Source organism: Rhinoderma darwinii, chromosome 5 (assembly GCF_050947455.1).
Source record: "Rhinoderma darwinii isolate aRhiDar2 chromosome 5, aRhiDar2.hap1, whole genome shotgun sequence".
NCBI classification, from domain to species: Eukaryota; Metazoa; Chordata; class Amphibia; order Anura; family Rhinodermatidae; genus Rhinoderma; species Rhinoderma darwinii.
In genome coordinates this window covers 125,279,733-125,304,169 of record NC_134691.1, presented here as the reverse complement: position 1 = coordinate 125,304,169, position 24,437 = coordinate 125,279,733, and positions in this window count along the sequence as shown.

Below are 24,437 nucleotides of genomic sequence, written 5' to 3'. Positions count from 1 at the left end.
TATTTTTCTTTGGACCAGATGACAACGTTACCCCCTTTATCGGAATTTTTAAAAACAACATCATCCCATTTTCTCATTTCATAAAGTGCCCGTTCTTCGTCTGGGCTAAGATTGTTGGATGGCCATTGGTCAGAGAGTGACAATAAATCCTGTGACACTAGGTCAATGAAGACTTTGATTGCTGGACAACCATCCAGGGATGGCATGATTGAGGTGTTGGATTTTACTTTGTATTTTTTATGAGAGGTTGTGGTGAGGGGGCCAGGACCAGGTTCAACTGGCTGTGTGGAGTTTTCAAATAAAAGTTCCTCAAGGTCTTCCAGTGTATTAAGTTCTATTTCTGAGAGGCACTCCATGCCGACAGTATTAAGCTGTTCGTTGTTAGCGTTATTTACTTGTCTATTGTACATTTTTTGGTAGAACAATTTGCGTCCAAAGAGGTGAAGATCTTTAATGACAGTGAATTTGCTTAATTTAGTTGTTAGGCAGAAGTTAAAACCTTTTCTGAGGACTGAGGTTTGGAATTCAGTGAGTACATGATTAGAGAGATTAATGACCCTCAGGCATTCCTCACTGGGATCTACGTTACTGGACTTCATTTTTTGTGGGGTCTCTGAGATTCTTTCCTCCACTGTTGGGAGCCCCTGAAGCCCCACCTCCCTCTGTCCCGTAAAAAAGGGACTTCGGTGGTGATGTTGGGGAAGGTCTGTGGTAGTACAGCCCAAATTTTTTTAATGATGTTACCCAACCTTTTACTAACATTCGAATAGGTAGACACAAACGGGATCCTAGGCCTTTGTTCAGCTTTATTCCTCCTTCATAGGGCCACCTTCCTAGTATACATCTTCACCTTCTCCCTATGTCCATTCACTAAATTTCTAGGGTAACCATGCTCCAAAAAACGATTACACATCTCATCAAGGCAAACATCAATGATGTCTTCCTCCGCAACAATTCTGTGAACCCTCAACAATTGACTAAAAGGTAAGGACTCAATCATATTTCTGGGATGCTGACTCTCATATCTCAGGGTACCATTCCTAAAGTCAACTGAATAATGTTAATTTAAGAGAGTGTACACTGATCCAAAATTTGACATTATGTGTAGAATTAAATTGATAGTAGATGATGCTCTTGCCATGGATATAATTTACACTAAACGCCATGATTTTTTTATTTACATTTGCCCTATTACACCTATATTGTATACTCTTCCGAAGATTCATAAGGACATGAGGGATCCACCAGGTTGTCCAATTGTTGTTGACCCATTACTATAGGGTAGTTTCCCATAGAGATTAGGGTGCTTATCCATCTTTTCCATATTTTGGGGTTCCACTTATCTGGTGACAGCCTTCACATGATCCCTTTAACGGTATTACCTTGTGAGCTGACATTTAGATGGCTCGGAAGGGGCTACGTGTGGGATTTATGTGAGCTTCATTCATTGCGTATGTTCTATATTGGGCAATCGCTGAATGATTGTATTAATGTCCAAAGTTGTTGGATTTAAGAATATAATGGATATGCCTCCTTAGAACGTATTATAATAGAATATGAAGAAATATATGATAACATTTTCTAAATCAAATATATGATATCTAATATATAGTAAATGACTATTCATTTATATATAATACATTATGGAGTTGATATGCTGGTACGTAAATAGGAATTAAAACGCTACTTACTGAATGGTTGGAGTTGGTAACCATGGGATCAGCACTTGATGACGCAACATGGAGTTTGCGGTTGTCTGAGTGTGGTAACTAAGTGACGGCGACGCTGTCATGACGTATCCTGCACATGGGCAACAGGGATTGTTGAATGCCGATAGATCAAAACTGAATTACACGAGATCTACTTTTTTGTTTGTTTTAACAGTCCGGTTATCCATCTCCCCGGGTTTTGTAAGTGATTTAAATTTGTACATGAATGTATTTTATTGATGTATTTGGCACATTTGTTTAAATTGTTTTGCACGTGCATTTGCATATGTAATAACTTTTGTGGTGTAATTTCCACTATATAAACCACACATAAGCACTTGATTTATTGCTTGAGAAAGACCCATAATTGGGTTGAAACTTCGCTATTTATTATGGTGAAATAAAAGACACCTTTTTTGATACTTTGGTAACTCCGTGTATCTCTATTCTCTTGTTATAATGAAAAATGACTTGCCCTGCCAATCAGCGCCTTTGAATGACCCTAACAGCGCAATGACGTCATGCAAAGTGCCTCGGCCAGCAGTTGCAGACTGCAGTGGCTGAGCTAGCCACTAGATGATGATTAAATTTCAATTGTAATGCTAGCCTAGCAATGAAGTTACAACCTCGATAGACCCCCGACATCATAGCGTCTTTAGGGAATTAATGGGGCAAAAGGACGGGAAATTCGAGCGTGCCGTCATTAGCCCCATTAATCCCCTGAGGTCGCTACGTTTGTAGCGAAACATGCACTTTGCATTCAGTCACTATAAGTATTCATTCACATATCGTAGCAACGTACTCTGACCAAATACGACTTGCTAGCCAACATTGGCTAAATTTTACTTTATATGTTGTATGTCTCTCTTTTGGATATATTAAATTTATATTAATACAAGTTATATTTTATTTCTTTACCTTATTATTTTAGTAGTTGGAAATCAGGATTTCATTGTGCCTTAGGCATATTAGTAGTTTTTTGATTCATTCATATACCCACCAACTACCAGGGTCTTTCTAGTTTTTCATTGTATATATGTACTGAGCTTTGTTCTGGTACTGTATATATGTACTGAGCTTGATTCTGGGGCTATATTTATGTACTGAGCTTTGTTCTGGTGCTGTATATATGTACTGAGCTTGGTTCTGGGGCTGTATTTATGTATTGAGCTTGGTTCTGGTATTGTATATATGTACTGACCACGGTTCCGGTGCTGTAAATATGTCAGAGTTTGGATCTAGTGCTGTATTTATGTATTGAGGTTGGTTCTGGTGCTGTATATATGTATGAGCTTTGTTCTGGAGCTGTAATTATATAGGATATATACACTACCATTCAAAAGTTTAGGGTCACTTAGAAATTTCCTTATTTTTGCAAGAAAAGCACAGTTTTTTTCAATGAGGATAATATTAAATTAATCAGAAATACACTCTATACATTGTTAATGTGCTAAATGACTTTTCTAGCTGCAAACATCTGTTTTTTAATACAATATCTACATAGGTGTATAGAGGCCCATTTCCAGCAACCATCACTCCAGTGTTCTAATGGTACATTGTGTTTGCTAACTGTGTTAGAAGGCTAATGGATGATTAGAAAACACTTGTTAACCCTTGTGCAATTATGTTAGCACCGCTGTAAACAGTTTTGCTGTTTAGAGGAGCTATAAAACTGACCTTCCTTTGAGCTAGTTGAGAATCTGGAGCATTACATTTGTGGGTTCGATTAAACTTTCAAAATGGCTAGAAAAAGAGAGCTTTCATGTAAAACTCGACAGTCTATTCTTGTTCTTAGAAATGAAGGCTATTCCATGTGAGAAATTGGCAAGAAGCTGAAGATTTCCTACAACGGTGTGTACTACTCCCTTCAGAGGACAGCATACACAGACTCTAACCAGAGTAGAAAGAGAAGTGGGAGGCCCCGCTGCACAACTGAGCAACAAGACAAGTGCATTAGAGTCTCTACTTTGAGAAATAGACGCCTCACAGGTCCTCAACTGGCAGCTTCATTAAATAGTACCCGCAAAACGCCAGTGTCAACGTCTACAGTGAAGAGGCGATTCCGGGATGCTGGCCTTCAGGGCAGAGTGGCAAAGGAAAAGCCATATCTGAGACTGGCTAATAAAAGGAAAAGATTAATATGGGCAAAAGCACACAGACATTGGACAGAGGAAGATTGGAAAACAGTGTTATGGACAGACGAATCGAAGTTTGAGGTGTTTGGATCACACAGAAGAACATTTGTGAGACGCAGAACAACTGAAAAGATGCTGGAAGAGTGCCTGACGCCATCTGTCAAGCATGGTGGAGGTAATGTGATGGTCTGGGGTTGCTTTGGTGCTGGTAAAGTGGGAGATTTGTACAAGGTAAAAGGGATTTTGAATAAGGAAGGCTATCACTCAATTTTGCAACGCCATGCCATACCCTGTGGCCAGCGCTTGATTGGAGCCAATTTCATCCTACAACAGGACAATGACCCAAAGCACACCTCCAAATTATGCAAGAACTATTTAGGGAAGAAGCAGGCAGCTGGTATTCTATCTGTAATGGAGTGGCCAGCGCAGTCACCAGATCTCAACCCCATAGAGCTGTTGTGGGAGCAGCTTGACCGTATGGTACGCAAGAAGTGCCCATCAAGCCAATCCAACTTGTGGGAGGACCTTCTGGAAGCATGGGGTGAAATTTCTCCCGATTACCTCAGCAAATTAACAGCTACAATGCCAAAGGTCTGCAATGCTGTAATTGCTGCAAATGGAGCATTCTTTGACGAAAGCAAAGTTTGAAGGAGAAAATTATTATTTCAAATAAAAATCATTATTTCTAACCTTGTCAATGTCTTGACTATATTTTCTAGTCATTTTGCAACTCATTTGATAAATATAAGTGTGAGTTTTCATGGAAAACACAAAGTTGTCTGGGTGACCCCAAACTTTTGAACGGTAGTGTATATAATAACAAATTTGCAGGACAGATTAAATTGTTTTCAATTCATTGTATATTTCATGGGAACCTTTCTAGTAGTTTTAATCCCTTGAACCGCCACCATGCGGTAAATACATGACCTGACAATATTTCCAAATGTATGTTTTTTTCAGATGCAGCAAAATCTATAAAATCAATTTCTAAAATGGCGTGTACTATATGCTAATTACTCATTAAAGGGTCGTGGGGTGGTGCCACTATGCTGAAGAGTCACATAGTCCTGCCTCAAAACTCACCTTTCCATGTTTGATTGACATCCCCCTGGCTGATACAACTTTCTCGAATGCCCAATGCCTTGTACTACTTCGGCACGCACCATGCAGCGAGGTGTACTCTTCCTGGCTTCATCGCTGCACCATGCATGCCAGGGAGTACAAGGCAATGGTGCATTCGCAAGAGTTTGACGAGGCTGGTAGTGATGTAGAACACCCAGGGAGATGTCAATCAAAATCTGGGGGGTGCCATTTAAATTTTCACTTCAGGCAGCAGAAAATCAGCCCTGAGGCTGCAGGCCACTTTAGGCCTGCAGCCTGTAAGGTGCTGGAAAGATTCCCTGCACAGGCCGGTGTGATGACGTCACTGCATCACGCTGGTCTGCACATGTGTCCTGAGCAGGGTGGCACCATACTCAAGGGGGGAGCAGGGTGGCACTATATACAAAGGGGGGAGCAGGGTGGCACTATATATAAGGGGGAGCAGGGTGGCACTATATACAAGGTTGGGGAAAGTGTGGCACTATATAAAAGGGGGGAGCAGGGTGGTACTAAATACAAAGGGTGGAGCAAGGTGGCACTATAGACAAGGGGGGACAGTTTGGCTCTATATACTAGGGCGGCTGTGTGGCACTATATACAAGGGGGTGGCTTTGTGGCACTATACACAAGGGGGAGCTGTGTGGTACTATACACAAGGGGGAGCTGTGGGGCATTATATACAAGGGGCTGTCTGGCACTACTAAGGGGGGTCTGTGTGGCTCCACTAGGGGGGCTGTTTGGCACTATTAAAAAGAGGGAAGGCTGTGGTGCTATCTACAGGGGTCTGTGTGTGGCATTATCTACTAACGGGGGCTGTGTGGCACTTTTTACTAAGGGGGGCTGTGTGGCACTATATACAGGGGGAGCTGTATGGCTATATATACAAGGGGCTTTATGCCGATATCGACAGGGGGGCTGTATGGCACTAACTACAAGGGGGAGATGGTGGCGCTATTTACAAGTGGGGTGTGACACTGTCTACAGGGTGATCTGTATAGCACTTTCTAAAGGTGGGCTGTATGGCACAATCTACAGGGGCCGCTATCTATAAGGGGGGCTGCGTGTGTCAAAAGTTTGCTATGGGGCCCAGTTTTTCCTAGTTACACCCCTGCTACACATACACATATGTACAAAGAGGAAACTCACAACTACAAATATTTCAGAAAAAAATAGAAATACACATATACAAATAACTAGCAAATACATTAACACAGACTGATATACAAGCGCACATATATAGATAAAAATACAAATGTATACACATTTATGTACAAAAATACACATAACTACATACACAGGCATAAACAATAGATATACTTATACACACAAACACATTAACACAGATAAACAAGAATGCACACACCTAGAAATACATGCATGTATGTGGACACACACACACACACACACACACACACACACACACACACACACACAAACACACACACACACACACAAAATGTTTACATCCCTCTAGGAAGTGCTTGTTGGTAATCAGAAGAGATACCGGCTCTGAAGTCAGACCAGCAGGCCCCCTAGCCCACAGGCCCCAGAGCAGTGGCATGGTATGTCTCTATTCGAGGAACACCACTGCCTGTGAGGGGTTTTTTTCAGGAGTGAATGGCTAGCAGTATTTGTTCAGAAAGCTGCTTCAATGTCGGTTTTCGGTTCTGCTGCACAGTAAGTTGTGTCTCCTTCAATTCATGCGGATGTTAGGAGCATTTGGATCAATATAGCATGCTGGTAACATGGAGAAATGTAAGTCCTACAGCGAAATCACAGCGTTCGAAATCTTTTTTTAAGATATAAACTTTTTTTGATCGTTAATAAAAACAACACCATTAGTGGGTCTTAAAGAAAAGCTGTGAAGCAGCCGTGGCGAAACGTATGTTGGGGTGCTTAGGCACAAAGTTACTTCTATATTAGGTTAGTTGTTGAATCATGTAGCTATTTCTCCCGCTAGTAGTGACTTACAGATCTGACAATTCAAAAATTTAGAAACAGGAATCTACACTACCGTTCAAAAGTTTGGGGTCACCCAGACAATTTTGTGTTTTCCATGAAAACTCACACTTATATTTATCAAATGAGTTGCAAAATGACTAGAAAATGTAGTCAAGACATTGACAAGGTTAGAAATAATGATTTTTATTTGAAATAATAATTTTCTCCTTCAAACTTTGCTTTCGTCAAAGAATGATCCATTTGCAGCAATTACTGCATTGCAGACCTTTGGCATTCTAGATGTTAATTTACTGAGGTAATCGGGAGAAATGTCACCCCATGCTTCCACAAGCCCCTCCCACAAGTTGGATTGGCTTGATGGGCACTTCTTGCGTACCATACGGTCAAGCTGCTCCCACAACAGCTCTATGGGGTTGAGATCTGGTGACTGCGCTGGCCACTCCATTACAGATAGAATACCAGCTGCCTGCTTCTTCCCTAAATAGTTCTTGCATAATTTGGAGGTGTGCTTTGGGTCATTGTCCTGTTGTAGGATGAAATTGGCTCCAATCAAGCGCTGGCCACAGGGTATGGCATGGCGTTGCAAAATTGAGTGATAGCCTTCCTTATTCAAAATCCCTTTTACCTTGTACAAATCTCTCACTTTACCAGCACCAAAGCAACCCCAGACCATCACATTACCTCTACCATGCTTGACAGATGGTGTCAGGCACTCTTCCAGGATCTTTTCAGTTGTTCTGCGTCTCACAAATGTTCTTCTGTGTGATCCAAACACCTCAAACTTCGATTCGTCTGTCCATAACACTTTTTTTCCAATCTGTCCAATGTCTGTGTGCTTTTGCCCATATTAAACATTTCCTTTTATTAGCCAGTCTCAGATATGGCTTTTTCTTTGCCACTCTGCCCTGAAGGCCAGCATCCCGGAGTCGCCTCTTCACTGTAGACGTTGACACTGGCGTTTTGCAGGTACTATTTAAATGAAGCTGCCAGTTGAGGACCTTTGAGGCGTCTATTTCTCAAACTAGAGACTCTAATGTACTTGCCTTGTTGCTCAGTTGTGCAGCCGGGTCTCCCACTTCTCTTTATACTCTGGTTAGAGCCTGTGTGTGCTGTCCTCTGAAGGGAGTAGTACACACCGTTGTAGGAAATATTCAGTTTCTTGGCAATTTCTCGCATGGAATAGCCTTCATTTCTAAGAACAAGAATAGACTGTCGAGTTTCACATGAAAGCTCTCTTTTTCTAGCTATTTTGAGAGTTTAATCGAACCCACAAATGTAATGCTCCAGATTCTCAACTAGCTCAAAGGAAGGTCAGTTTTATAGCTCCTCTAAACAGCAAAACTGTTTACAGCGGTGCTAACATAATTGCACAAGGGTTTTCAAGTGTTTTCTAATCATCCATTAGCCTTCTAACACAGTTAGCAAACACAATGTACCATTAGAACACTGGAGTGATGGTTGCTGGAAATGGGCCTCTATACACCTATGTAGATATTGCATTAAAAACCAGACGTTTGCAGCTAGAATAGTCATTTAGCACATTAACAATGTATAGAGTGTATTTCTGATTAATTTAATGTTATCTTCATTGAAAAAAACTGTGCTTTTCTTTCAAAAATAAGGAAATTTCTAAGTGACCCTAAACTTTTGAACGGTAGTGTATGTTCAAGTATTGTGAATTTAACATTCTATTATGATTTTTTTACCCTGTTTTGTTTTTTAAAACCGCAAAAAGGTTAGAAACCCAATAAGTATTCTGCCTATTTATACATGTACATGTTAGTCATGTTAGAATCTGCTTTGTTTTCAGTAAGGACACAAATGACAGTCTTTTACTGCTCGGTTGAAGTGTACATTAGAATTGCGCTTGCAGGTCACAATCTAAGGAGTGTGCAGAGTCAGTGATCAACTTAGAAAGCAATCTAGGAGCCCTCTTGACATGTTTCATTGACATTCAGCAACGTCAGGGGTAAACGGGGCTACGCTAGGTGATCTCCTGTGTCAGGTTTAGGCCAGGGAGTTTCCCAGTCTTGGAGGTCAGATGAAACATTTCAGGAACAGATGACTCAAGATTTCTTAGGCAGAAGTTCAAACCAGGGGTCAAACTAGAGAGGCAAACAAAAAATAAGTAATCCTAGTAATGACCAAAGTCCAAACACGAGAAATTGGTCAAAAACAGAGAGGCTATTGAAGAATATACAGTTAGGTCCAGAATTATTTGGACAGTGACACAATCTTCATGATTTGGGCTCTGCATGCCACCACATTGGATTTGAAATGAAACAACTGAGATGCAATTGAAGTGTAGACTTTCAGGTTTAATTCAAGGGGTTGAACAAAAATATCCTGTGGAACGTTTAGGAATTCCAACCATTTTTCTACACAACCTTCTCATTTCAGGGGCTCAAAAGTAATTGGAGAAATTAACATTACCATAAATAAAATGTTATTTTTTTTTTTAATACTTTGTAGAGAATCCTTTTCAGGCAATGACTGCCTGGAGTCTGGGACCCATGGACATCAACAAACACCGGGTTTCCTCCTTTGTTATGCTTTGCTCGGCCTTTACTGCATCTGTCTTCAGTTGTTGCTTGTTTGTGGGTCTTTCTGCCTTAAGTTTTGTCTTAAGCAAGTGAAATGCATGCGCAATCGGGTTGAGATCTGGTGATTGACTTGGCCATTGGAGAATATTCCACTTCTTTGCCTTAAAAAAACTCCTTCTTTGCCTTAAAAAAACTCCTGGGTTGCTTTCGCAGTATGTTTTGGGTCATTGTCCATCTGTACTGTGAAGCGGCGTTTAACCCCTTCTCAACATTTGACGTATCCATACACCAAAGTCGGGAAAGGGAAGTATGGAGCGGGCTCACGCAGTGTCACGGTGTCGGCTGTATGTTAGAGCCGAAACTTCAGAGTAACTAGCGGCATCGCGCTCGAGCGCGATCCTGCTAGTTTAACTCGTTAATTGCTGCGGTCAATACTGGCCGCAGCATTTAAATCGTCAGAAAGAGGGGGGCGACCCCTTCTAACAGCTCATTGCGCCCCCCGCAACGCAATCGTGGGGGGGGGAGGGCGATGGTTGCTATGGCTGCCTGGGAGCTTAATGTACGCCCTCAGGTCCGCCATCTTTGTAGCCTGTCAGAATCACGATATGCTGCAATACATTAGTATTGCAGTATATCGTACAAGCGATCTAACGATCACTGGTTGAAGTCCCCTAGGGGGACTAATAAAAAAAGTAAAAATGAGTTAAATAAAGTTTTTTTTGGTGTAAAAAAAATAAAATAATTTAAATTAAAAAAAAAACCCCTTTTCCCATTTTCCCCCTAGAGCATAGTAAAAAAATAAATAAACATAATTGGTATCTCCGCATCTGAAAAAGTCTGAACTATTACAATATATCATTATTTACCCCCACGGTGAACGCCATAAAAAAAAAAAAAATTGTAGATGCCAGAATGTCTATTTTTTGGTCACCTCATCTCCCACAAAAAATTAAATAAAAAGTGATCAAACCGTCGCATGTGCACCAAAATGGTATTATTAAAAACTACAGCTTATGCCGCAAATAATAAGCCCTCATACCACTTAATCGACGGAAAAATAAAAAAGTTGTGGCTCTCGGAATTTGGCGACGCAGAAAAATTTGCTTTTTTACACTTAGGTTTTTACATGTAAAAGTAGTAAAATATAGAAAAAAACTATATATATTTGGTATCGTCGTAATCGTATTGACCCACAGAATAAAGTTAACATGTTGTTTTAATTTATACAAAAAAATGGGACATAGAATGTAATTAAAACCACAGAAAAGGCCATACTCACAGATTAGGTGGTGGGTAAAATACCCGTTCCAAACAGGACGCAACCAGGTCAGAGAATGCTGTTGATGGGAAGTGCCCAGGTGTGTTTAAATAATGATAGCCACTCCCACTAACCTTGAGGGGAGTGGTGTGTTGGGCATGGAAGTAAATGTGTAATAATAATAAATAAATAATAAAGTACTGTGTATAGTGCACATGTGAGGTATAGGGGACATGACTAAGTGTAGTGTGTAGAAATCAGGGCTGTGAGTGAAACAAAAAAAGTGAGTGGAGAGTGTAAAACATGGAGGCATAGTGTTTGGATAGTGAGGCACAGCATATATCGCCGAATAGCAGCCTATTTATAACGCCCATACTGTAAGAGAGCGGGCTGCCCTGCATGCAGTGCCAAACATCCGCACACCAGGCTATCCCAGCATCATAAGACCCGGGCGCGTCCTGAAAAAAAGTATGTACAATGTAAGTAACCATGAAAAAACATGGGGTATTTGTTGTTTTGGCCAAAAAAACGCAAGCTCGCAATCCACGTCACGGATCCCCACACTTGCGAGTCCCTACCTAGAACTTTTCGTTCCAAAATCTAAGATATACAAAAAAATGGGACATAGAATGTAATTAAAACCACAGAAAAGGCCATACTCACAGATTAGGTGGTGGGTAAAATACCCGTTCCAAACAGGACGCAACCAGGTCAGAGAATGCTGTTGATGGGAAGTGCCCAGGTGTGTTTAAATAATGATAGCCACTCCCACTAACCTTGAGGGGAGTGGTGTGTTGGGCATGGAAGTAAATGTGTAATAATAATAAATAAATAATAAAGTACTGTGTATAGTGCACATGTGAGGTATAGGGGACATGACTAAGTGTAGTGTGTAGAAATCAGGGCTGTGAGTGAAACAAAAAAAGTGAGTGGAGAGTGTAAAACATGGAGGCATAGTGTTTGGATAGTGAGGCACAGCATATATCGCCGAATAGCAGCCTATTTATAACGCCCATACTGTAAGAGAGCGGGCTGCCCTGCATGCAGTGCCAAACATCCGCACACCAGGCTATCCCAGCATCATAAGACCCGGGCGCGTCCTGAAAAAAAGTATGTACGATGTAAGTAACCATGAAAAAACATGGGGTATTAGTTGTTTGTTTTTTCATGGTTACTTACATTGTACATACTTTTTTTCAGGACGCGCCCGGGTCTTATGATGCTGAGATAGCCTGGTGTGCGGATGTTTGGCACTGCATGCAGGGCAGCCCGCTCTCTTACAGTATGGGCGTTATAAATAGGCTGCTATTCGGCGATATATGCTGTGCCTCACTATCTAAACACTATGCCTCCATGTTTTACACTCTCCACTCACTTTTTTTGTTTCACTCACAGCCCTGATTTCTACACACTACACTTAGTCATGTCCCCTATACCTCACATGTGCACTATACACAGTACTTTATTATTTATTTATTATTATTACACATTTACTTCCATGCCCAACACACCACTCCCCTCAAGGTTAGTGGGAGTGGCTATCATTATTTAAACACACCTGGGCACTTCCCATCAACAGCATTCTCTGACCTGGTTGCGTCCTGTTTGGAACGGGTATTTTACCCACCACCTAATCTGTGAGTATGGCCTTTTCTGTGGTTTTAATTACATTCTATGTCCCATTTTTTTGTATATCTTAGATTTTGGAACGAAAAGTTCTAGGTAGGGACTCGCAAGTGTGGGGATCCGTGACGTGGATTGCGAGCTTGCGTTTTTTTGGCCAAAACAACAACTAATACCCCATGTTTTTTCATGGTTACTTACATTGTACATACTTTTTTTCAGGACGCGCCCGGGTCTTATGATGCTGGGATAGCCTGGTGTGCGGATGTTTGGCACTGCATGCAGGGCAGCCCGCTCTCTTACAGTATGGGAGTTATAAATAGGCTGCTATTCGGCGATATATGCTGTGCCTCACTATCCAAACACTATGCCTCCATGTTTTACACTCTCCACTCACTTTTTTTGTTTCACTCACAGCCCTGATTTCTACACACTACACTTAGTCATGTCCCCTATACCTCACATGTGCACTATACACAGTACTTTATTATTTATTTATTATTATTACACATTTACTTCCATGCCCAACACACCACTCCCCTCAAGGTTAGTGGGAGTGGCTATCATTATTTAAACACACCTGGGCACTTCCCATCAACAGCATTCTCTGACCTGGTTGCGTCCTGTTTGGAACGGGTATTTTACCCACCACCTAATCTGTGAGTATGGCCTTTTCTGTGGTTTTAATTACATTCTATGTCCCATTTTTTTGTATATCTTAGATTTTGGAACGAAAAGTTCTAGGTAGGGACTCGCAAGTGTGGGGATCCGTGACGTGGATTGCGAGCTTGCGTTTTTTTGGCCAAAACAACAACTAATACCCCATGTTTTTTCATGGTTACTTACATTGTACATACTTTTTTTCAGGACGCGCCCGGGTCTTATGATGCTGGGATAGCCTGGTGTGCGGATGTTTGGCACTGCATGCAGGGCAGCCCGCTCTCTTACAGTATGGGCGTTATAAATAGGCTGCTATTCGGCGATATATGCTGTGCCTCACTATCCAAACACTATGCCTCCATGTTTTACACTCTCCACTCACTTTTTTTGTTTCACTCACAGCCCTGATTTCTACACACTACACTTAGTCATGTCCCCTATACCTCACATGTGCACTATACACAGTACTTTATTATTTATTTATTATTATTACACATTTACTTCCATGCCCAACACACCACTCCCCTCAAGGTTAGTGGGAGTGGCTATCATTATTTAAACACACCTGGGCACTTCCCATCAACAGCATTCTCTGACCTGGTTGCGTCCTGTTTGGAACGGGTATTTTACCCACCACCTAATCTGTGAGTATGGCCTTTTCTGTGGTTTTAATTACATTCTATGTCCCATTTTTTTGTATATCTTAGATTTTGGAACGAAAAGTTCTAGGTAGGGACTCGCAAGTGTGGGGATCCGTGACGTGGATTGCGAGCTTGCGTTTTTTTGGCCAAAACAACAACTAATACCCCATGTTTTTTCATGGTTACTTACATTGTACATACTTTTTTTCAGGACGCGCCCGGGTCTTATGATGCTGGGATAGCCTGGTGTGCGGATGTTTGGCACTGCATGCAGGGCAGCCCGCTCTCTTACAGTATGGGCGTTATAAATAGGCTGCTATTCGGCGATATATGCTGTGCCTCACTATCCAAACACTATGCCTCCATGTTTTACACTCTCCACTCACTTTTTTTGTTTCACTCACAGCCCTGATTTCTACACACTACACTTAGTCATGTCCCCTATACCTCACATGTGCACTATACACAGTACTTTATTATTTATTTATTATTATTACACATTTACTTCCATGCCCAACACACCACTCCCCTCAAGGTTAGTGGGAGTGGCTATCATTATTTAAACACACCTGGGCACTTCCCATCAACAGCATTCTCTGACCTGGTTGCGTCCTGTTTGGAACGGGTATTTTACCCACCACCTAATCTGTGAGTATGGCCTTTTCTGTGGTTTTAATTACATTCTATGTCCCATTTTTTTGTATATCTTAGATTTTGGAACGAAAAGTTCTAGGTAGGGACTCGCAAGTGTGGGGATCCGTGACGTGGATTGCGAGCTTGCGTTTTTTTGGCCAAAACAACAACTAATACCCCATGTTTTTTCATGGTTACTTACATTGTACATACTTTTTTTCAGGACGCGCCCGGGTCTTATGATGCTGGGATAGCCTGGTGTGCGGATGTTTGGCACTGCATGCAGGGCAGCCCGCTCTCTTACAGTATGGGCGTTATAAATAGGCTGCTATTCGGCGATATATGCTGTGCCTCACTATCCAAACACTATGCCTCCATGTTTTACACTCTCCACTCACTTTTTTTGTTTCACTCACAGCCCTGATTTCTACACACTACACTTAGTCATGTCCCCTATACCTCACATGTGCACTATACACAGTACTTTATTATTTATTTATTATTATTACACATTTACTTCCATGCCCAACACACCACTCCCCTCAAGGTTAGTGGGAGTGGCTATCATTATTTAAACACACCTGGGCACTTCCCATCAACAGCATTCTCTGACCTGGTTGCGTCCTGTTTGGAACGGGTATTTTACCCACCACCTAATCTGTGAGTATGGCCTTTTCTGTGGTTTTATGTTGTTTTAATTGCATAGTGAATTCAGTAAAAACAACGCGCAAAAAACCATGGAGGAATTGCTGTTTTTTTTTTCATTTTCTACCCCACAAATAATTTTTTTCCTCTTTCCTAGTACATTATACGGCAAAATAAATGGTGCTACGAAAAACTAAAAATCAAGCCCTCATAGTACTATATCAACGGAAAAATAAAGACGTTATGGCTTCTGGAATGTGGCTAGGAAACAACGAAAATGAAAATCTGAAAGTTGTTTACGACGGGAAGGGGTTAATAAACCTTGCTGCATTTGGTTGAATTTGAGCAGAAAGAATATCCCTGAACACTTCACAATTCATCCGATAGTTCTGTCTTCAGTCACATCATCAACACTAGTGACCCTGTGCCATTGGCAGCCATGCATGCCCATGCCATCACGTTGTCTTCACCATGTTTTACAGAGGATGTTGCGTGCTTTGAATCATGAGCCGTTCCAAGGCTTCTTCCCATCGTTCTGGTACAGGTTTATCTTAGTTCCATACAGTTCCAGAACTGGGCTGGCTTCTTTACATGTTGTTTGGCAAAGTCTAATCTGGCCTTTCTATTTTTGAGGCTGATTAATTGTTTGCAACTTGTGGTGAACCCTCTGTATTTGCTCTCGTGAAGTCTTCTCTTTATGGTAGACTCATATACTGATACACCTACTTCCAGGATAGTATTCTTCACTTGGGTAGATGGTGTGAATGGGTTTTTCTTCACCATGGAAAGGATTCTGCGATTATCCACCACTGTTGTCTTCCGTGGACGTCCAGGCCTTTTGGAGTTCATGAGATCCCCAGTGCACTCTTTTTTTTATAAGAATGTAACAAACTGTTGATTTGGCCACTCCTAACATTTGTGCTATCTCTCTGATGGATTTCTTCATTTTTTTTCAGTCTAACGATGGTCTGTTTCACTTGCATTGAGAGCTCCTTTGACCTCATGTCATGGGTTCACAGCAACAGCTTCCAAATGCAAATGTCACACCTGGAATTAACTCCAGACCTTTTACCTGCTTAATTGATGATGGATTAGCGAGGGAATAGCCCATGCAGCCCATTAAATAGCGTTTGAGATAATTGTCCAATTACCTTTGGTCCCTTGAAAAAGAGGTAGCTACATATTAAAGCTCTGTAATTCCCTTCCTCTAAATAGGATGTGAATATCCTCAAATTAAAGCTGAGAGTCTGCACTTTAAGCCCATATTGATTATATAACTGTGTATTCAATATGTTTTGGTAAACAGCTAAAATACCAAAACGTGTATCACTGTCCAAATAATTCTGGACCTATCTGTATGAAGGCTTGAGGCTGGATCAGGGAACTGAAGTTTATACTTCGGCCTTGTTCACAAAAACGTATAAATGTAAGCGTTATTTTAAAGTGCTTTTTAAAATACAGGCGTTTTTGTCGCGTGCTTTGCCCTGACACTTTTTTTTTTACACAAACAATGCACTTGCCATTAGGGCACGTTCAGACGTGGCAGAGTTTTCCGCTGCAAATGTTGGTGCAGATTTGGGGCAAATACGCAACGAATCTGCACCAAGATATGCATATTTTACTGGTAATTCAGACGTTGCAGAAAAGACAGCGGACTTGCCACAGATTTCAGTTTTTGCATTGCAAAGGCTGAAATCCGCAGTGAAATTCCACTTCTTCTCCGCAACAGACAGTGCATGCTGCGAAGGGAAAGTTCTGCACCGCAGCCTATGGTCCGCAGCGGAGTTTTCCGCAACGTCTGAACTAACTTGCCTAAAAATGTATTGAAACAAATGTAAGAAACGACCGCTGGAGAATTCCACTGCGGACTGTCCGCAGCGGAATTCCATAGCAATTCCGCCACGTGTGAACATGCCCTTAATGTCAATGGAAAGGTTAAATCATGCATTTGTGATGCGTTTTTTGGCTCGTAAACGCGTCAAAATCACGTTGAATACACGTGTTGAATATAGGTCGTGTGAACAGGGCCTTAGACTGCCCTCGCCTGCTTTAAATAAGCTGCCAGGATTGATTTGCGTCCGGTTCCCATTGCTCCGATAAGTGATGTTATCACCACGCGACTGTTGCCATGGCAACAAAGCAAACCCAATAGCGAGACGCAGCAGGGCAGCACTGGAGCGGGGAGAGGTATGTAACATACAGCATTTAATGACTTTAAGTGACCTAGAAAGGGCTTAGGAGCTTGCTGCATGCTGTTATAATATCAACACAGTATGCAGTGAGCTCCTAAGCTACTTCCAGTGGCAGCTGTAAGCAGTCAGCATGTTATATTTTATAGCTAAGGCGGGCTCACACGACCGGGTCGTTCCCGAGCCCGAGTGTCGGCCGGTAAAATCGGCCATTTTGCCCGGCCGGTTTGCATAAAGTTATGCATCCGTGCCGGGCCGGGCAGATCCGGACTGTGACATCAGCGGCAGCTCCTGAAGGGGAATCCCCATGTGTTCGGGGATTCCGCTTCAGGAGTTTCCCCTGATGTCACTGCCCAGATATGGACAGAGACATCAAGCGCTCTGTCCAGGAGCGGAATCCCCGAAAACACGCGGATTCCGCTCCTTCAAGGAGCTAAAGTGCGGCTAGCACATAGCAGAGCGGGGAGATACCTCCCTGCTCTGCTATAGTGGCGTTGCTACAGTAGTAGCAGCCGCAGCAGCAGCAGCTGCTGCTGCTACTACTACTAGCGGCGCCATCGAAGGTGTCGCCGAGCCAGGGTGCTTTTAACAATCAGGGGAAGGGAGCCAGCGCAGCGCTCCCTTCCACCTGCTGTACACCCCGGCCCTGCAACACAGTGTACAGCGATGCCATTCGTCAGAATGGCATCAACTCCTCCTCCTCACATGCACTCTGCGCTGTGAGGAGGAGGAGATAGAGCGCAAGCGCCGGGAAACCCGGCCATCACTCGGAACACATTCCGGTGATGGCCGTGTAATACCCGGCCCCATAGACTTGTATGGGAGCCGGGCGGCCGGGTGCCCGGGCAAAGATAGAGCATGTCCTATTTTTTGACGGCCGGATTTTCCGGCCGTCAAAAAATCGGTCGTGTGAATAGCCCCATTAGGGGTCTATCATTCCTAATGCAGCCGGGTGCCAGCCGATTTATGAACGGCCGGCACCCGGCCGGGAAACCCTGCCGTGTGAATGAGGCCTTAGTCTGTACAGGAGATTTGGAAGTCTGCATCAGAAAAAAATATATCAAAATATATCAGGAAACTAATCACCACAGTAATTTGGACGTAAAACGCAATGGTAAAAGGTAGAGATTCACTTTGTGTGGCCTGGTAGAGAAAAGCGGGAAATCTCTGAAATGACCCAGTTAATTTAACTTTGGGGTCATGTAGACTCCCATGACTCTGCCCAAAGGTTTATTTGCCAGGAATTTGGTGTACATTTGGAGGTATTGTATATTGGTAATGTTTGGGAACACCGGTTTATGTTTAGACACAACTGTCAAGCTCAAACCAATTTTGTTGCACCCAATTATGGGGGCCACTGAGTCACCACCCTATTATTTACTTTCTAACAATGACACTTTTTCTTAAAATAGTTTTTATGCATGAAGCTTTCCGTGGTGTGTATGTATATATATATATATATATATATACTTGTTATGTATTCTCTTTTTAGAATTTTAGAAAGAAATATTATTTAACCATTTTGGTGGTTAATGTTTATTGTGCTACTGCATTTGAGTAAAGGAAAAGGTTTTACTGACATTTTTTTTTAGTGTTCAAATCACTGAAAAAGTCATTATATTTACTAAAAATCATTTTAAAAGGCCACACTAATTGATACAAGGGCAGGTTCAAACACCAGTTCCAAGCAGAATGCAGACAAGCCACAAAGCTACATAGAGGGTGATTGCACAAGTGCTAAATACTGATAAACAACCACACTCACACCTACCATTTATGAGGAGGGTGGCTGCTTAGTATTAGCATTGCATACAGATAAGGCTTCTATAAGGGTACCAGTCGCATGGTAACATGTGGTGAAATGTGTAGTGGCACATGAGGCGAAATTGTGTATTTTCGCCAAAATATCTCATACCTCAAATTTATCATGAATATTTTTGCAGGATTTTGCCTGGCCTTGAAAAGTTGGGGGGAAAACAGGGTGTCAGTACTTAGTGTTTTACACTTTTTTAAAATGCTGAGCAGCCCAACTGATCTAATAGTATGAACCTAACTAATAAGCCGTAAGCTAGCATGGTGCACTACATCTAACCGTGCTACAGGCACCCTTATAGAATCTTTATCTGTGTGTAATTGTGATTCTGGGCTGCCACCCCATTCATGGATGATAGGTGTGTGAGTGACTGTTCAGCAATATTTTGCATCTATGCAATCTCCCTCTGTATAGTATTGTGGTTTATCTGCATCCTGCTGGGAACTGGTATTTGAAACTGCCTTTGTAAAAAATTTTAGTATTCACTTATAATTTTTTATATTCTAGATGAAATACCAAATATAACAGAATAAAAGTTAAAAAAGATGATGTTTCTAAGTGGAAGCATCGAGTTATTTGAATAAATTAATGACAAGTTTAGAAGCTCAAGGGACTAACAGAGAGGTTCCATAAAATGTGTTATTGATCCAATGCATACTTCTCATCAAGAGCAGATTAGATCATTGACACTTCAATAACAAGGGGATATTACATTTTTCAAAGAACAGTCCAACTAAATAGAATTAGCACTTACAAGTTAGGCCATGAGACATTGCAAATCTAACAGATAATTACCATGAATCATGAAGATCACATGAATAGTGCGTTTATGAAACAAAAAAAACTCACTGCTGAAATTTGCCCAAAAAATGTATACATTTGTACAGTGTTCATTTATACTGTACTTGAGTAAATAAGTAATTTACATGATGAAAGCATAAAGTAAGACTATTTTAACACCTTAAGGACATGGCCTATTTTAAACTTCAGGAAACAGCATTTTATTTATTTTTTCACTTCCGCATTCCAAAAGCCTGAACTTTTTTTATTTTTCCATCAAACCGTATAAGGGCTTTTTACTGGGACGAGTTGTGTTTTTTAATGGCCTAATTTTGTGGTACATATAATTTATTAAAAACTTTTTTAAATTTTGATTTGTTTTTTGGGTTTCGTTTTTACACCATTCAACATAAGGTGAAAATGATGTGTTAACTTTCTTAATTTGCGAGTCAGTACAAATACGGCGATAATACATTTATATAGTTTTTTTTATTATGTTTTACAACTTTTACAAAAATAAAAACATTTTGCTAAAAACAAAAATTTGTTTTGTGTCACCATATTCTGAGACCTGCAACTTTTTAAAAAATTTTCAATGAAGCTGTGTAAGGGCTTCTTTTTTTTGCAGGTGAGCTGTAGTTTTTATTGATACATACAACTTTTTAACCATATAAATACATAGCAGGTACTAGACTCCACATAAGTATGAAAAAAATGGAAAAACCAAATCAACTAGAATGAGGAGTACTTGATTTATATCTCCTCACTGACTTGGTCTGTTTGCCTCATTCTACTTGATTTTGGTTTTTCCATTTATTACATACTTATGTGGAGTCTAGTACCTGCTAAGTATATGCATTAATATGGTTAAGCATTGATTTTGCACTACTTGCACGTATACCCTATTGGGCTTCTACGCGTAGCCACATTACTTATTTATTTATTTAATTAATTAATTAATTAATCAATCAATCAATCAATAACCTTAATCTAACCCTCCCCTGGATGTTGGCAGCGCTTCTTTGGAATACCCTATTTTTTCTTTCCTTGTTTGGACATTATATGGATATTGGAGCAGAGGTGAGCCACACCCTCCGGTCGGGGACAGCAGCAGCTGACATCTAACTGTCAACACGCACGCACTGATTTTGTACCTAGACTGTACAACCTAACAAGGTGATCGCATATACAACTAACGCTCCCGTGGGTCTGATTCTGATTGAATTTACCACACGATGTGGTACCCTATGTCTCTTTTTCTCCTCTAATTAGCTGGATTGGCCACTTTCTTTGTTAGAACCATTATCAATGCCTCTAGAGACAAAAAATATATGATAAATCTCCTAATGGTTAGCAAACCCTAACAAACTCTGCACCACCTTGAGATTAGTGGGGAGTGCCCAATCATGGATCGCCTGCACCTTAACTGGGTCCATGAAAAACCACTAGGGGGAAATACATCTAGGAGTCTCCTTCTGTCCTTTTCCACTTTGAAAAGTTTCATCTGACCAATTTGCATTGGATCTGTCTCTGTATCATTAGGATATATGAAGACAGCAGGACAACATAAGGTAGCCTCCCTCACTGACTTTCTCTCTCTGATGCGCTGGTCGATGTTCACACTCAATGAAATTAAGCTGTTTAGAGAGTCACATGGAGGAAATTGTACCATGACATCTCTAACCTCGAGAGACCCAAACAGTACTGACTACAGAGGGCGACATCTTTACAGCTACTACCAGTGACCCATCTAAACTTTGCAGAGTATTCCTTTTTAATTCTGTTTCCTTGTTTTAAGGTGCATATATTGAGCAGAAGCAGAAGAGGTGACATCTGGGTTACTATATAGAACCTTAAAAGCAGACCGGAAGACATCCACACATACTCAGGCAGGATCCCTAGATATGAGACTGAATGCTCAAGACTGGTGGTCCCACGGCAGGATAGTCTTAATAATTCCCACCCTCTGAATATGTGTATCCCAGGAGTTAGGTCTTAAAGATAATTAGAGCTTACAGCTCTCTCAGCAATGACTAAACTGGGTACGATCACCCAAGAAACAGTTTGGTAAATTAATACGGTGTTCTCGGGAGTCTGCATAGATACTAACATTATTACCGTGTATGGTTTGAATAAAAATTGTTTTGTCTGGTAAGTTGGTTAAGGAAGCCATGCATCAGGGTATTCAGTGTCTGAATCTGAGCAGTCAAAACCTGAGGGGATTGTGTGTCATGATACTATTGGCGGTTATGGGCAGTCGTAATGTAACAACGGTCTCTTGGTACCCAGTTATTCCCAGGTCTTACAGTAGGGCTGAATTATGAGCCAATCGGAAAGGGCAAATGAAAGGTAAATATGGAGCACTGAAATATGGAATACTAGCATGCAACACGAATATAAGAAATAGGAACTCACCGATTCAAAACAGGGATGGAAACAAGATGATATGACATTTTTTTTCATCTCTGTATGTGTCGATTAACGACACATACAGAGATGGAATACGGCACATACAACCCCATAGAGAATGCAAACGGGAGCCGTGCCTTTCTCAGAGGCATACGCTGCCTGTGTCGGAACGACGTATGCGCCGCTCCCACACAGACCAAAACGAAGCTCGTTCCTAGAGCGAAATCCGGCGCCATTTTCAAGTGGACCGGATGCCACGGCCGGACAGTAAGATGACGACTTCCGGACGCAGCTTCCGGCCATATGTTCATAGGCGCAAGGAAGAGAAGCGTAGACCAGCGGAGGCGGCGGCGGCAGGAGCAGGTAATTTATGTTCGTGTTATACTGTCTGCTTAGCCCTGTATCTAATTCTCCTACACTGTGCAGTCACTCAGAAAATGGCAGCACACAGAAGACATTCAAACCCTTCCTTCTCCTGGCACTAGCCAGAAGAAGGGGGGGGGGAATTTTGTGAGGACACTAGAGGAGAGTGTGTCCACCCCAAATTTGCAGCATAAATCAATGCAATTTTGGGAACTGCTCCCTCTAGTCTAGAATCAAATTTATAATATTTCCTGACTTGTGAAAAATTGTAAAAAATTAAAACAATGTGTAATCACTTAAATACTAATTGTTTACCTGAAAAAAAAAAACTAATAATTTCTAGCGACATATTCCTTTTAATGAAAGGCAGACCAATCAGGTTGCTTTCTCCAAATGAGCCTCTGTGGCTCACATCAATGTGGTCATCTGAACTGCACTGAGGAATCAGCCATGCAGGGAACATTTTATCACCCTCACTACTAAAAACTAACATAAGTAATCCAACATGGCTCGAACAAGAGGGTTTCTACAAATGTGGATCCCACCCATGTAAGGTGTGTAATTATACTAAAGTCATCAGAAAGTTCGAAGACTCCAGCGGCCAAAACAGTTATCCCATAAAGTCATACATCAATTGCAATAGTGATCACGTAATATACATAATAGAATGCACGAGTTGCAATTTGAAGTATGTGGGGAGCACTACCAGAAGGTTTAAAATAAGAATTTTGGAGCATCTCAGTTATATTAGGAATCCGGCAATTATTAACATATCCAATGCCGCGCGACATTTTATCACCTGTCATAATCGTAATATAACCTATTTGAAAACTTATGCTATAGAAAAAATAAGGAACAATATTCGCGGGGGTGATTTGAAAAAAACACTTCTGACACGTGAAGCGTTCTGGATATTCAATCTAAAAACAAGATTCCCGCATGGTCTGAATTTGAGGAAGGAATTGATGTTTCTATATTGAATCAGCTAGGATAACCAAATCCCTTCATTGTTTCTATTTGATCCGCTTTGGACTTCACAACAGTTATATGCAGTTGGTTTTATTGAAAAAATTGATATTCTATGTGCATATTAATTCTGACATATAGAATATAGTATATAAATAATCATCTCTACATCAACTACAATTAATCTTTTATGACAAAAGGGAAGTTTATAAATTACATTTCATCTTCTCAAATAGAAGTCAATATAAACCATTTTTTACCTGCACGACCCTATTTAGGTCACGCAATGGTCACACCCTTAACTATATTTTCTATAGCAGTCAAGGTGACATCTTTATTAATATCAACATGAATGTCATCTAAATAACAATTCTTATACAGGGGACAAATAACGGTTTTTGTATTTGCTCATATCAATTGAATCGTTAACATGAAGGTAATATATCACAACCATTAGTTTAGATATTCCAATCGGAATCACAAAAATTTTTTCGATATTATTACATTTATGTCCAAACTCACAAAAATAACAAAAGCATTAGCCAATGTTCTGTGCGTCAATAGAGTGACAGCCGACATAAAGCTTATATAGTAATTTTCAAAGTCATAAGTATATATGAATATCTGGGTAGTTATAATAAAATATTAAACCCCTAAATACAATATTATGACATGACTACATCTCAAATTAACTTATACAACTATAAGTTTCCACTATATATATTTTATTCACTTGTCTATGGAAGAATTTCCAAAAAAATCCAGTGTAAAACTCAGTTGATTATATCTCTAGGTTTACAGGATTGTTAGGAGAAATTCATTTCTATTACATATGTATAAACCTAATCAACTGTGTTTTTTGTTTATGATGTATTTCAATTTTAAAATTTTCTTTCTTTCTTCTGAATGTCCGTTTTTATGTTTTTCCTATGTTGAAACTCGTTGCAACTTTGGTATGTAATTGGGAATCATTCACACACAAGGACATGAGGTTAACAAAAGTGTGT